Consider the following 12111-nt stretch of genomic DNA (forward strand, 5'->3'; position numbering starts at 1 on the left):
TGCTTCAAGTTTGGAGACTTTTGCTACTTGTTTGAAGTTGGCATGCCCAAATCTGTGATGCCACAGCTCCAACATATCCACCCGAGCACTTCTACACGATATTGGTGCCGTCGGAACTATTCCATAACAATTATCCGTAGTCCGATTTCCTTCCAAAACCTGAATCCCCTCTTTATTGATGATCAAACATCCTTTCTTGGAGAATTGTACCAGGAAGTCGTCATCACAAATTTGAGTGATGCTCAGCAAATTCGCCTTCAGCCCTTTTATGAACAGCACATCTTTCAACAGAGGCAAACCGGGTATCTCAATGGTTCCTTTGCCTAGGACTTGAGCAAGGCTTCCATCCCCAAAGGTCACATAGTCACCCACCTTTTCTTTGAGTGACTTAAACAGTGACTTATCCCCTGTCATATGGCGAGAACACCCACTATCAAGATACCACAAACACGCATTAAACACCTTTAATGAGGTATGCACAAATAGGTTCACATGTGACAGACAATCTTGACCTTCAAACCCAAACTCATCATCAGGTTTCATGCTACTCTTAGATTGATTTTTCATTTTCAGATTCTCAATCATCTCACACAACATTCTATTCTTTCTTTTATATTTCTTAATCAATGATTTTGATTCAGATATGCTACTGTGTAAGGCAAGATTCTGATTCTCAAGATATTTCAGCATGTGAACAAAAACTCTAGCATGTTTCTTAGTTATTAATAACTCTACAAGATCATCAGTAAGACACCTTTCAGACATATGCATAGAGACATTTTCACAAACACTTGAGCTACAATTCAGCATGGTATAAACAAAAGCAACAACCACAACTCAGGGGTCTAGGATCACACTGAGGTAATAAAACCAACAGCAGTGTACCCGCTTTGATACCAATTGAAAGTTCAAAAACGTGTACAAAAACACTTTTGAACGTTTAGACCCCCAAAAACCAACTTAACCAACACAAGCAATATGTCAAACAACTAGTGTGCGGAAACTTAACATATGCTATAATACGGAATTGGTTAAACAACTATCTAAGCCATAACAAAATAAACCACAGCAGATAATGTAAAGGCAGAGATAGAGAGGAAGGAAGATGCAAACACAGAGATAACACCCGATGTGTTATCGAAGAGGAAACCGAAGACCTCGGCGAAAAACCTCTCCGCCGCCCTCCAAGCGGTAATCAATCCACTAGAAAATACAGTTGGGATACAAGGACAGCAATAGACCCTCCAAGCCTAATCTACCCAATGCACCTAAGCCCTCCAAGCTTCTTGCTCCAAAGAGGTTGCGCCGAACCTTTTTCTTTTCTAGCTTTCCGGATTCCGCTACTAGACCGTAGCATCAACGAATGAAGATTGGCTCCTTCCTAACTGCTTCCCAGAACTCCAAACGACTGTCTCACAGAGATGATAATGGTGAGAACCAGGTTTGGTATAATGCCTCTCAAGGATTTGACAATGGAGAGGAAGAGAGTGAGGGAATTTGATGAGACTCTAAGGTAGAGATTGTGGGTGAAACAATCTGGTTTTTCTTTAGGGTTTCTCTCTCAAAATTCTCTCTGGAAGCTCTCTTTCAATCGTGGGTTAAAAGGGTATTTATACTGGAGTGAAGAGGAATGTGAAACGTCAGGTTTTTCCAAAACAGGGGTGGCTCGCGGCTTGACCAAGTCGCGAGATCCAGTCGCGAGTTAACCGTATGGCCAGTTGTCCTGTTTTGTCCTGTAGTGCTCCAGCTAGCATGACTGTTCATCTTCCAGCATGCTTGGCACGTGTGCAGCTTCTGGCGACTTGCAGCCGCGAGTCCACCCGCGAGTCCCAGCCGCGACACTCTGTTTTCTTGCACACTCTTGAGCAATCTTCACTCTATCTCACTCACTCTTCACTCTATCTCACTCACTACCCTTACAACAATCCCACCTAAATACAGGGTTACTAAATGCTGAATTACAAGCAAATTTGGCACGGAATAAAGCCAATTAGATGGTTGAATAAATTCAACCTTACACTTAGTGTATTATGCATTGGTTGAGTGTTGAGCATACAAGTATCTTGCCTTGTGCTTGTTAACTTGTATGTCCTTGTGTTCATTTCAAGTGTGAATGAGCACTGTGATCACTACCTTGTGGTGTTCATTTGGTTGATCAAGCCATGGTTTGTTTCTTAACTCCATCTTTGCTTGATCACATATTGCCTGTTTCATATGCATTTTACGATTTTCTACTTAACAATGATCATGGTGTATTGTTGTGTTTCAGGAGTCTTATGTTCATATGATTCAAGTACTTCACAGCTTTTAGAGTTAGGTGTGAGTGAGTTTTGTTCAACTGTTCCCAACTCACATATTAAGTCTAGAGTCTGTTTTAGGGTTTTGTCACGGAATAGCCAAAGGGGGAGATTGTAAGGTTGAATTTATTCAGCCATCTAATTGGTTTTATTCCGTGCCAAATTTGCTTGTAATTCAGCATTTAGTAACCCTGTATTTAGGTGGGTTTGATGTAAGGGTAGTGAGTGAGATAGAGTGAAGTTTGCTCAAGAGTGTGCAAGAAAACAGAGACTCACGGCTTGGCCTCGCGGGTGACTCGCGGCTGCAAGCCGCCAAAAGCAGCACACGTGCCAAGCATGCCAGAAGGTGAACAGTCATGCTAGCTGGAGCACTACAGGACAAAACAGGACAACTGGCCATACGGTTATCTCGCAACTGGATCTCGCGACTTAGTCAAGCCGCAAGGTCAAGCCGCGAGCCACCCCTGTTTTGTAAAACCTGACGTTTCACATTCCTCTCACACTCCAGTATAAATATCCATTTTACCCACGATTGTAAGAGAGCTTCCAGAGAGAATTTTGAGAGAGAAACCCAAAAGAAAAACAAGATTGATTCACCAACAATCTATACTTTAGAGTCTCTTCAAATTCCTCAACTCTCTTCCTCTGCATTGTCAAATCCTTGAGAGGCATTTTACCAAACCTTGTTCTCACCATAATCATCACTGTGAGAGAGCTGTTTGGATTTCTGGGAAGCAGTTAGGAAGGAACCAATCTTCATTGGTTGATGCTACGGTCTAGTAGCGGAATCCGGGAAGTTAGAAAAGAAAAAAGGTTCGACGCAACCTCGTTGGAGCAAGAAGCTTGGAGGGCTTAGGTGCACTGGGTAGATTAGGCTTGGAGGGTCTATTGCTGTCCTTGTATCCCAACTATATTTTCTAGTGGATTGTTTACCGCTTGGAGGGCGGCGGAGAGGTTTTATGCCGAGGGTTTCGGTTTCCTCTTCGATAACACATCGCGTGTTGTCTTTGTGTTTGCATCTTCCTTCCTCTTTATCTTTGCCTTTTTATTATCTGCTGTGGGTTGTGATTTTAATTTGGCTTAGATAGTTTTACCAATTACATATTTTAGCTTATGTTAAGTTTCCGCACACTAGTTGTTTAACATAATGCTTGAATTGGTTAAGTTGTAATTTGGGGGTCTAAACGTTCAAGGGTGTTTATACACATATTTAAACTTTCAAAAACCAATTAGGATAAGGTTACTTACCTTAGCTAGCTCACCACAAAAAAACTTCTCTCTAACACTTCCTCTAAAATCCTTAGATTTCACCTAACAATTTACAAGTACCATCTACTCAATAATCATAAAATTCAAGAAAGACTTATAATGGTATCAGAAAATCTTTCATAATTGTCTGCTTATCTCACACCAAAAATTCTACCTAATCATAATAATTTATATATATATATATATATATATTCTGCCACCACTTATGCCTTACAAGATAAAGCTAGCACCTAGGAGTAGTGTAGTACTATGTCACTCAAGGAATGACAAGGACGTGTACTACTCTTACTTTACAGTTTCCTTCTTCTTCATTTTTTTCCCCCCAATTCTATCAATTCGGGCACAATTTCTTAAACAACCAAACTATGCAAAAAGTTGACCCTTAGACCTCACGCCTAAAATCCACAACTTCCAGCTACTTATTGCATTGGAGCATATATACATAAAAATTTTAGATGCTAAGCACGGAAAAATCTGTAGGTTGTAGCGTCCAATTGACCGAAATATAAATCTAAACTTTTCTTTGTTTGCATCATTAAAATCCTTGAATAAATAAATATTGTAAGGTTGAATTTATTCAACCATCTAATTGGCTTTATTCCGTGCCAAATTTGCTTGTAATTCAGCATTTAGTAACCCTGTATTTAGGTGGGATTGTTGTAAGGGTAGTGAGTGAGATAGAGTGAAGATTGCTCAAGAGTGTGCAAGAAAACAGAGTGTCGCGGCTGGGACTCGCGGGTGGACTCGCGGCTGCAAGTCGCCAGAAGCTGCACACGTGCCAAGCATGCTGGAAGATGAACAGTCATGCTAGCTGGAGCACTACAGGACAAAACAGGACAACTGGCCATACGGTTAACTCGCGACTGGATCTCGCGACTTGGTCAAGCCGCGAGCCACCCCTGTTTTGGAAAAACCTGACGTTTCACATTCCTCTTCACTCCAGTATAAATACCCTTTTAACCCACGATTGAAAGAGAGCTTCCAGAGAGAATTTTGAGAGAGAAACCCTAAAGAAAAACCAGATTGTTTCACCCACAATCTCTACCTTAGAGTCTCATCAAATTCCCTCACTCTCTTCCTCTCCATTGTCAAATCCTTGAGAGGCATTATACCAAACCTGGTTCTCACCATTATCATCTCTGTGAGACAGTCGTTTGGAGTTCTGGGAAGCAGTTAGGAAGGAGCCAATCTTCATTGGTTGATGCTACGGTCTAGTAGCGGAATCCGGAAAGCTAGAAAAGAAAAAGGTTCGGCGCAACCTCGTTGGAGCAAGAAGCTTGGAGGGCTTAGGTGCATTGGGTAGATTAGGCTTGGAGGGTCTATTGCTGTCCTTGTATCCCAACTGTATTTTCTAGTGGATTGATTACCGCTTGGAGGGCGGCGGAGAGGTTTTTCGCCGAGGTCTTCGGTTTCCTCTTCGATAACACATCGGGTGTTATCTCTGTGTTTGCATCTTCCTTCCTCTCTATCTCTGCCTTTACATTATCTGCTGTGGTTTATTTTGTTATGGCTTAGATAGTTGTTTAACCAATTCCGTATTATAGCATATGTTAAGTTTCCGCACACTAGTTGTTTGACATATTGCTTGTGTTGGTTAAGTTGGTTTTTGGGGGTCTAAACGTTCAAAAGTGTTTTTGTACACGTTTTTGAACTTTCAAATAGTTTCACTATTGATCAAAATACTCACATAAATAAAATACTCTAATTCTAAATAAAGTTTAGATTTGACAAGCAGGGATTTTTAGGCTCTTACCTCTATTGTGCAGTCAAATCTTCTTTACTTCAGTATTTTGGATAGTCTCCTCTCTCAAAACATCTGTCAGTATACGCTAACTTAAAATTAGACTATAGAAACTAGGGTTTCAACCTTATTTTCTAAAAACCCCTTAGTAATATTAGCTATAAAAGTTGACCCCATAAACAAATTTACTTAAATACCCCTCCTTTTTTTTTTCTTTTTTTTTTCGGGCTATTACATTCTCCCCCACTTAAAAGAAGTTTAGTCCTCTAAACTTGACATACCTGAGTCCTCAAAAAGATATGGGTATTTCTCCTTCATTTCATCTTCTAACTCTCATGTAGCCTCTCTCACAGACTGGTTCCTCCATTGAACCTTGACATAATGTGTGGTACGACGCTTCAACTCTTGCTCCTTCTTGTCCACAAGTTTAACTGGTTGCTCTTCATAAGTTAAATCATCTCTTAATTTTAGAGGCTCATAATCTACTACATGACTGGGGTTTGGAATATATTTCCTCAACATTGAGACATGAAAAACATTATGTACCCATGATAAAGAAGGTGGTAAGGCAAGCCTATAAGCAACTTTACCCATCCTCTCCAAGACTTCAAAAGGTCCTACAAAACGAGGGCTCAACTTACCTCGAAAACCAAATCTCATAACTCCTTTAGTAGGTGAAATCCTCAAGAACACATGATCACCCACTTGGAACTCTAATTTCCTTCTTCTAACATTTGCATAACTCTTTTGCCTACTCTGAGCTATTTGGAGCCGCTCTTTAATCACTTGAATTTTATCTATTGTTTGCTATACAATCTCAGGACCCAACAATCTTCTTTCTCCAACATCATCCCAACATATAGGGGACCTACACTTCCTACCATACAAAGCCTCATATAGTGCTGCTTTAATACTTGCTTGGTAGTTATTATTATACGCAAACTCCACCAAAGGTAGATGTTCATCCCATGAACCTTTGAAATCAATTACACAAGCTCTCAGCATATCTTCCAATGTTTTTATAGTTCTTTCTGAAAGTCCATCTGTTTGAGGGTGAAAGGCTGTGCTAAACTTCAAGTTAGTACCCATTGCCTTATGCACGCTCTCCCAAAATTGAGACACAAATCTTAAGTCTCTATCAGACATAATGGATGCAGGTGCACCATGCAATCTCACTATTTCATTAATATACAATCTAGCTAACCTTTCGAGTGAGAAATCCACCCTAATGGCCAAAAAGTGTGCAGATCTTGTCAACCGATCCACAATCACCCAAATTTCATCTTTACCATTAGGGGTTCTAGGTAGCCCCATCACAAAGTCCATAGTAATGTCCTCCCACTTCCGTTCTAGAATGGGAAGAGGTTGCAAAAATCCAGCTGGTCTTTGATGCTCCGTCTTGACTTGTTGACACACTAGACATTGAGCAACATATTGAGCAATCTCCCTCTTCATGTTATTCCACCAAAAAGTCTCCCTTAAATCCCGATACATCTTAGTGTCTCCTGGGTGTATCGTGTAACTCATGTTATGAGCCTCCTTTAGAATTTCTACCTTAAGGTCTGGATCATTTGGTACACAAAGCCGATTGCCAAACCTCAAGGATCCATCCTCATGAATGCAAAACTCAGATTGAGAGCCTAGATTTATCAAATCTCTTATCTTCTACAACTGTAGATCATTACTTTGTGCAATCTTTATCCTTTCAATTAAGGTAGGCTGAACTCTAAGGTTTGCCAAATGTACCTCTACTTCCTGAAACCGTACTTCTATCCTCATTTTCCTCAAATCTTCCAAGATGTTTTTTTGTGTAGTCAACAATGCTGCCGAATTTCCTGCAGACTTCCTACTTAAGGCATCAGCTACCACATTGGCTTTTCCAGGATGGTAACTAATAGTCAGGTCATAGTCCTTTAATAGCTCCAACCATCTTCTTTGTCTCATATTCAACTCTTTTTGAGTAAAGACGTACTTGAGGCTCTTGTGGTCAGTGAATATCTCACACTATTCTCCATACAAATAGCGCCTCCAAATTTTTAGAGCAAAAACCGCCGTAGCTAACTCCAAGTCATGTGTGGGATAATTTTGCTCATAAGGCTTCAACTGTCTAGAGGCATAAGCCACTACCTTCCCATGCTGCATAAGAACACACCCCAAGCCTTTCCTAGAGGCATCACTATAAATGGTGAAACCTTCACTACCTGAAGGTATGGTGAGAATGGGTGCTGACACCAACCTTCTCTTCAATTCTTGGAAGCTTTCTTCACACTTTCTGGTCCACTCAAACTTAGCTCCCTTTTGGGTCAAGCGAGTCAAAGGCATGGCTAAGTGAGAAAATCCTTCAACAAACCTCCTATAATAACCAGCCAGTCCCAAAAAGCTACGAACCTCTGTCACACTGTTCGGTCTATTCCATTCTACTATTGCTTCCACTTTCTTAGGGTCAACAGCAATCCCATCTTTAGATACAACATGCCCAAGGAATGCAACACTGTCTAGCCAAAATTAACATTTTTTAAGCTTTGCATACAACTTCTTCTCCTGCAATAGTTGTAGTACAAGCCTCAAGTGATTCTCATGCTCCTCCCCACTCTTGGAATATATCAAGATATCATCAATAAACACCACAACAAATTTATCTAAGAAGGGTTTGAACACCCTATTAATCAAGTCCATAAAGGCTGCCGGTGCGTTGTTTAAGCCAAAAGGCATCACCAAATACTCATAATGACTATATCTTGTACGAAAGGCTGTCTTGGGCACATCAACAGTCTTAATCTTCAATTGATGGTAACCAGAACGAAGGTCAATCTTAGAGAAAACCTGTGCCCCTTGGAGTTGATCAAAAAAATCCTTTATCCTTGGTAGAGTGTATTTATTTCGCACTGTCACCCTATTCAGCTCCCTATAATCAATGCAGAGTCGCATGCTCCCATCCTTTTTCTTTACAAACAACACAGGTGCACCCCAAGGGGATACACTAGGCCTGATGAAGCCTTTGTCAAGCAACTCTTGCAACTGTGCTTTTAATTCCCTTAACTCAGCAGGTGCCATTTGGTATGGGGCTTTAGAAATTGGGCTAGAACCTGGTAGTAGGTCAATAGAAAACTCTATCTCCCTATCTGGTGGTAACCCTGACAAGTCTTCTAGAAACACATCCGAATACTCTCTCACTACAGGAATGTCCTCCAGCTTCAATTCACCTTGTTGTATGTCTCTCACAGTGGTCAGATATCCTTTACACCCTTTCTTCATCATACGTCTAGCTTGTAAAGCTGAAATCACCCATGGAGAAGTATATGCCCCGCTTCCCACAAAACAGAACTCAATCTCACCAGGTACTTAGAAAATTACCTTCTTCCTATGACAATCAACTATGGCATAATGGGTAGCCAACCAATCCATCCCAAAGATTATGTTAAAATCCCGCATCTCCAACAATGTTGGATCTGCTAGTAACTCTCTATCTGCTATTTTGACAACACAAGACTTGCAAACACTATCAGTAACTACTACACCCCCAACTGGTGTATCCACACATAATTCAGACTCCATTGGCTCAAATTTAAAATTATGTTTCTTTGCAAAATTAGAAGATATGAAAGAGTGAATGACACCAGGATCAAACAATGCATAAGCATAAGTTGTGGAAACCGGAATAATACCTGTTACCACAACATTAGAAATATTAGCATTCTATTGAGTGAGTGCATAAACCCTTCCTTGGATCTTGGGCTTTTGGCTTGCTCCTTGATTTTGTCCTATTGTTGGTCTTGGGATGGTCTGAACCTCTTTCCATTGGGGACACTTAGCAATCCTGTGACCCCTTTGTCCACAAGAGAAACATGCTCCAATATTCCAATGGCAATCCTTATCTGCATGTGGCCTACCACATCGAGAGCACTTTGGCAGTGCCTTGGTATCAGCACGTTGTGCTCCTTGTTTCTTGGCTTGAAAGCTAGAGCTTTGCTCTCCTTGCCTAGGCCTCTTCTTTTGGTTATTATCTCTATCTGCTTGAGCCTCATTAAGCCCCATCTCCACTAGTAAAGCCTTACTCAACACCGCCCTAAAGGTAGTCAACTCAAAGGGCACAACTCCTTGCTTAATTCGGAACCTTAATCCATCTTCAAACCTTCGAGCCTTAGCTTCTTCATCCACCACCATTGGCGGAGCAAATTTGGCTAACCTAGAAAATTCTGCTTCATACTGAGCAACTGTCATGTTACCTTGTGTTAGCTTAATGAACTCTTTTTCCTTCTGAAAGCGGATGCTCTTAGGAAAATATTTCTCATAGAGTATAGACTTAAATAGCTCCTAAGTCCAAGGCTCAGTCTCTTGGCCATGTTTTTCTTCTTCCAGCCGCCACCAGTCATAAGCATTTCCACGCAACATATAAGCTACATAAGCTACTTTTTCACCCTCAGAGCATTCAAGAACTCTAAATACTTTCTCCATCTCAATGATCCATTTTTCTGCTTCCGTAGGCTCAGTAGTCCCCTCAAAAGTTGAAGGAGACAACCTCTTGAATTCAATCATCCCACCATGATTACGTCGGCGTTGCTCCATCATCCTAGCCAGGTTATCTCTAGTAGTGACCTGTTGTTGGACCACTCCAACCAAGGTCTACATCATTTGGATCATCTCTAATGGCAGGCCCTGGTTGTGCCTACAGTCTCGGTTCCCATCTTGCTAATTCCTACCATTGCTAGAGTTGTTGGGAGTGTTCCCAGTGTTTTTACTGCGAGGTGGCATCCTAACCGCTATTCATTATGCACATAACAAACTAACATGTTATCAAACTTAAAAAAAGAAAGATCAAAAACTCATCTAGTATATATATCATACAACGTATCCCTAAATGCCTAATTTCTACCCCTCTCACCATTTAGTTTCATAAATCAATACCTAAGGATCCAACCTAGAGCTCTGATACCATAAATATTGTCACGCGCCGAACCCAAGTAAGAGCTAGGCACGTGACAACAGCCACACACTTATAAAGTTTACACCCTACAAGTGTGTAAGGCCCTCTTAAACAATTAAAGAATTATCCTCAAGAAAATTTCATCAATAAATTTAAAAATATCCTCAATAAAGAAATTCTCAAAAGATCTCCAAATAATAATCTTCCAACATCAAATGAAAATAAACTAAATCCTTTAAGTCTAAAGGATTACACAAATGGTAATCTTAAAACATAAAAGTTCAAATCTTATTCCATTGATTTCCTAAACTTCACTCATGCGCACATCCCAGCGGAAGCCCAAACATATGCTACTCTTCTTGATCAAAATCTGAAAGGAGAAAGAGGGGGGGGGGGGGGGGGGTGAGTTGACAACTCAATAAGTAACCAAAATCCGAATAAGTTCTATCCAACAATAGATCTGTAAAGTAATAACATGTAATATGAATCTTCAAAGGTTATACTTTGCAAATAGATCACATACTTTAATCTTACAATTATATCATAGATAGTTTAGGAAGTAGTCAGTTTTCCATATATCAAAAACTATAACTTACAATAGGTTCCAAAAATACATAAGCAGTTTTAATGACTCAAAATAGTTAAATATTCAAACGTAAGTCATATTATTCATAATCTTATGACTATGGTCATGCTATATCCCCGTGACTGGGCATCAAAGTATCAATGAACAACCCCTATTGGTTTGGGTATCAGAATACCAATGAACAACCCCCATTGGTTTGGGTATCAGAATACCAATGAATGACCCCCATTGACTGGGTATCAGAGTACCAATGAATAACTCCCATTGGTTTGGGTATCAGAATCAATTCATAGTCAATTTGTCCATAATCATATATATGAAATCATAGTTTCTAACAAAAATATATCTTATTCAAGTACATATATATACATATATAATCATATTTTCAGTATTAAAATATATTTGTGATATTTCTATATTCTGTACTTTAAATCAATATAGCTAAAGAAACAATTAAATAAAATAAATCTTATATTCAATGCTCCTATTTATTTGTGGAATTTCTCTATTCTTTACTTGAAATCAATAATACACTAGAAATAAATAGTAACAACTGTAAACAATTTTTAGTAGTTAAATTATGCAGAGATAAAACCAATTAGGATAAGGTTACTTACCTTAGTTAGCTCACCACAAAAAAACTTCTCTCTAACACTTTCTCTAAAATCCTTAGATTTCACCTAACAATTTACAAATACCATCTACTCAATAATCATAATATTCAAGAAAGACTTATAACGGTATCAAAAAATCTTTCATAATTTTCTGCTTATCTCACACCAAAAATTCCACCTAATCATAATATTATATATATATATATATATATATATATTCTGCCACCACTTATGCCTTACAAGATAAAGCTAGCACCTAGGAGTAGTGTAGTACTATGTCACTCAAGGAATGACAAGGACGTGTACTACTCTTACTTTCTTCTTCATTTTTCCCCCTAATTCTATCAATTCGGGCACAATTTCTTAAACAACCAAACTATGCAGAAAGTTGACCCTTAGACCTCACACCTAAAATCCACAACTTCCAGCTATTGGAGCATATATACATAAAAATTTTAGATGCTAAGCACAGAAAAATCTGTAGGTTGTAGCGTCCAATTGACCGAAATATAAATCTAAACTTTTCTTCGTTTGTATCATTAAAATCCTTGAATAAATAAATAGTTTCACTATTTATCAAAATACTCACATAAATAAAATACTCTAGTTCTAAATAAAGTTTATATTTGACAAGCAGAGATTTTTAGGCTCTTACCTCTATTGTGCAGTCAAATCTTCTC

General features: G+C 39.3%; 1 long non-coding RNA gene across 1 annotated transcript in view; it reads right to left on the minus strand.

The window, feature by feature from the left end:
- Positions 1–12111, minus strand: part of LOC126725900 (uncharacterized) — a 29704-nt gene extending 17593 nt beyond the window's left edge. The window contains exons 1-2 of the long non-coding RNA XR_007655631.1: positions 12087–12111; positions 3546–3608 (exon numbers count right to left, since the gene is read on the minus strand). This is a non-coding gene — a long non-coding RNA (uncharacterized LOC126725900). The remainder of the gene's footprint in view (positions 1–3545; positions 3609–12086) is intronic.

This window comes from Quercus robur, chromosome 5 (assembly GCF_932294415.1).
Source record: "Quercus robur chromosome 5, dhQueRobu3.1, whole genome shotgun sequence".
Lineage (NCBI taxonomy): Eukaryota > Viridiplantae > Streptophyta > Magnoliopsida > Fagales > Fagaceae > Quercus > Quercus robur.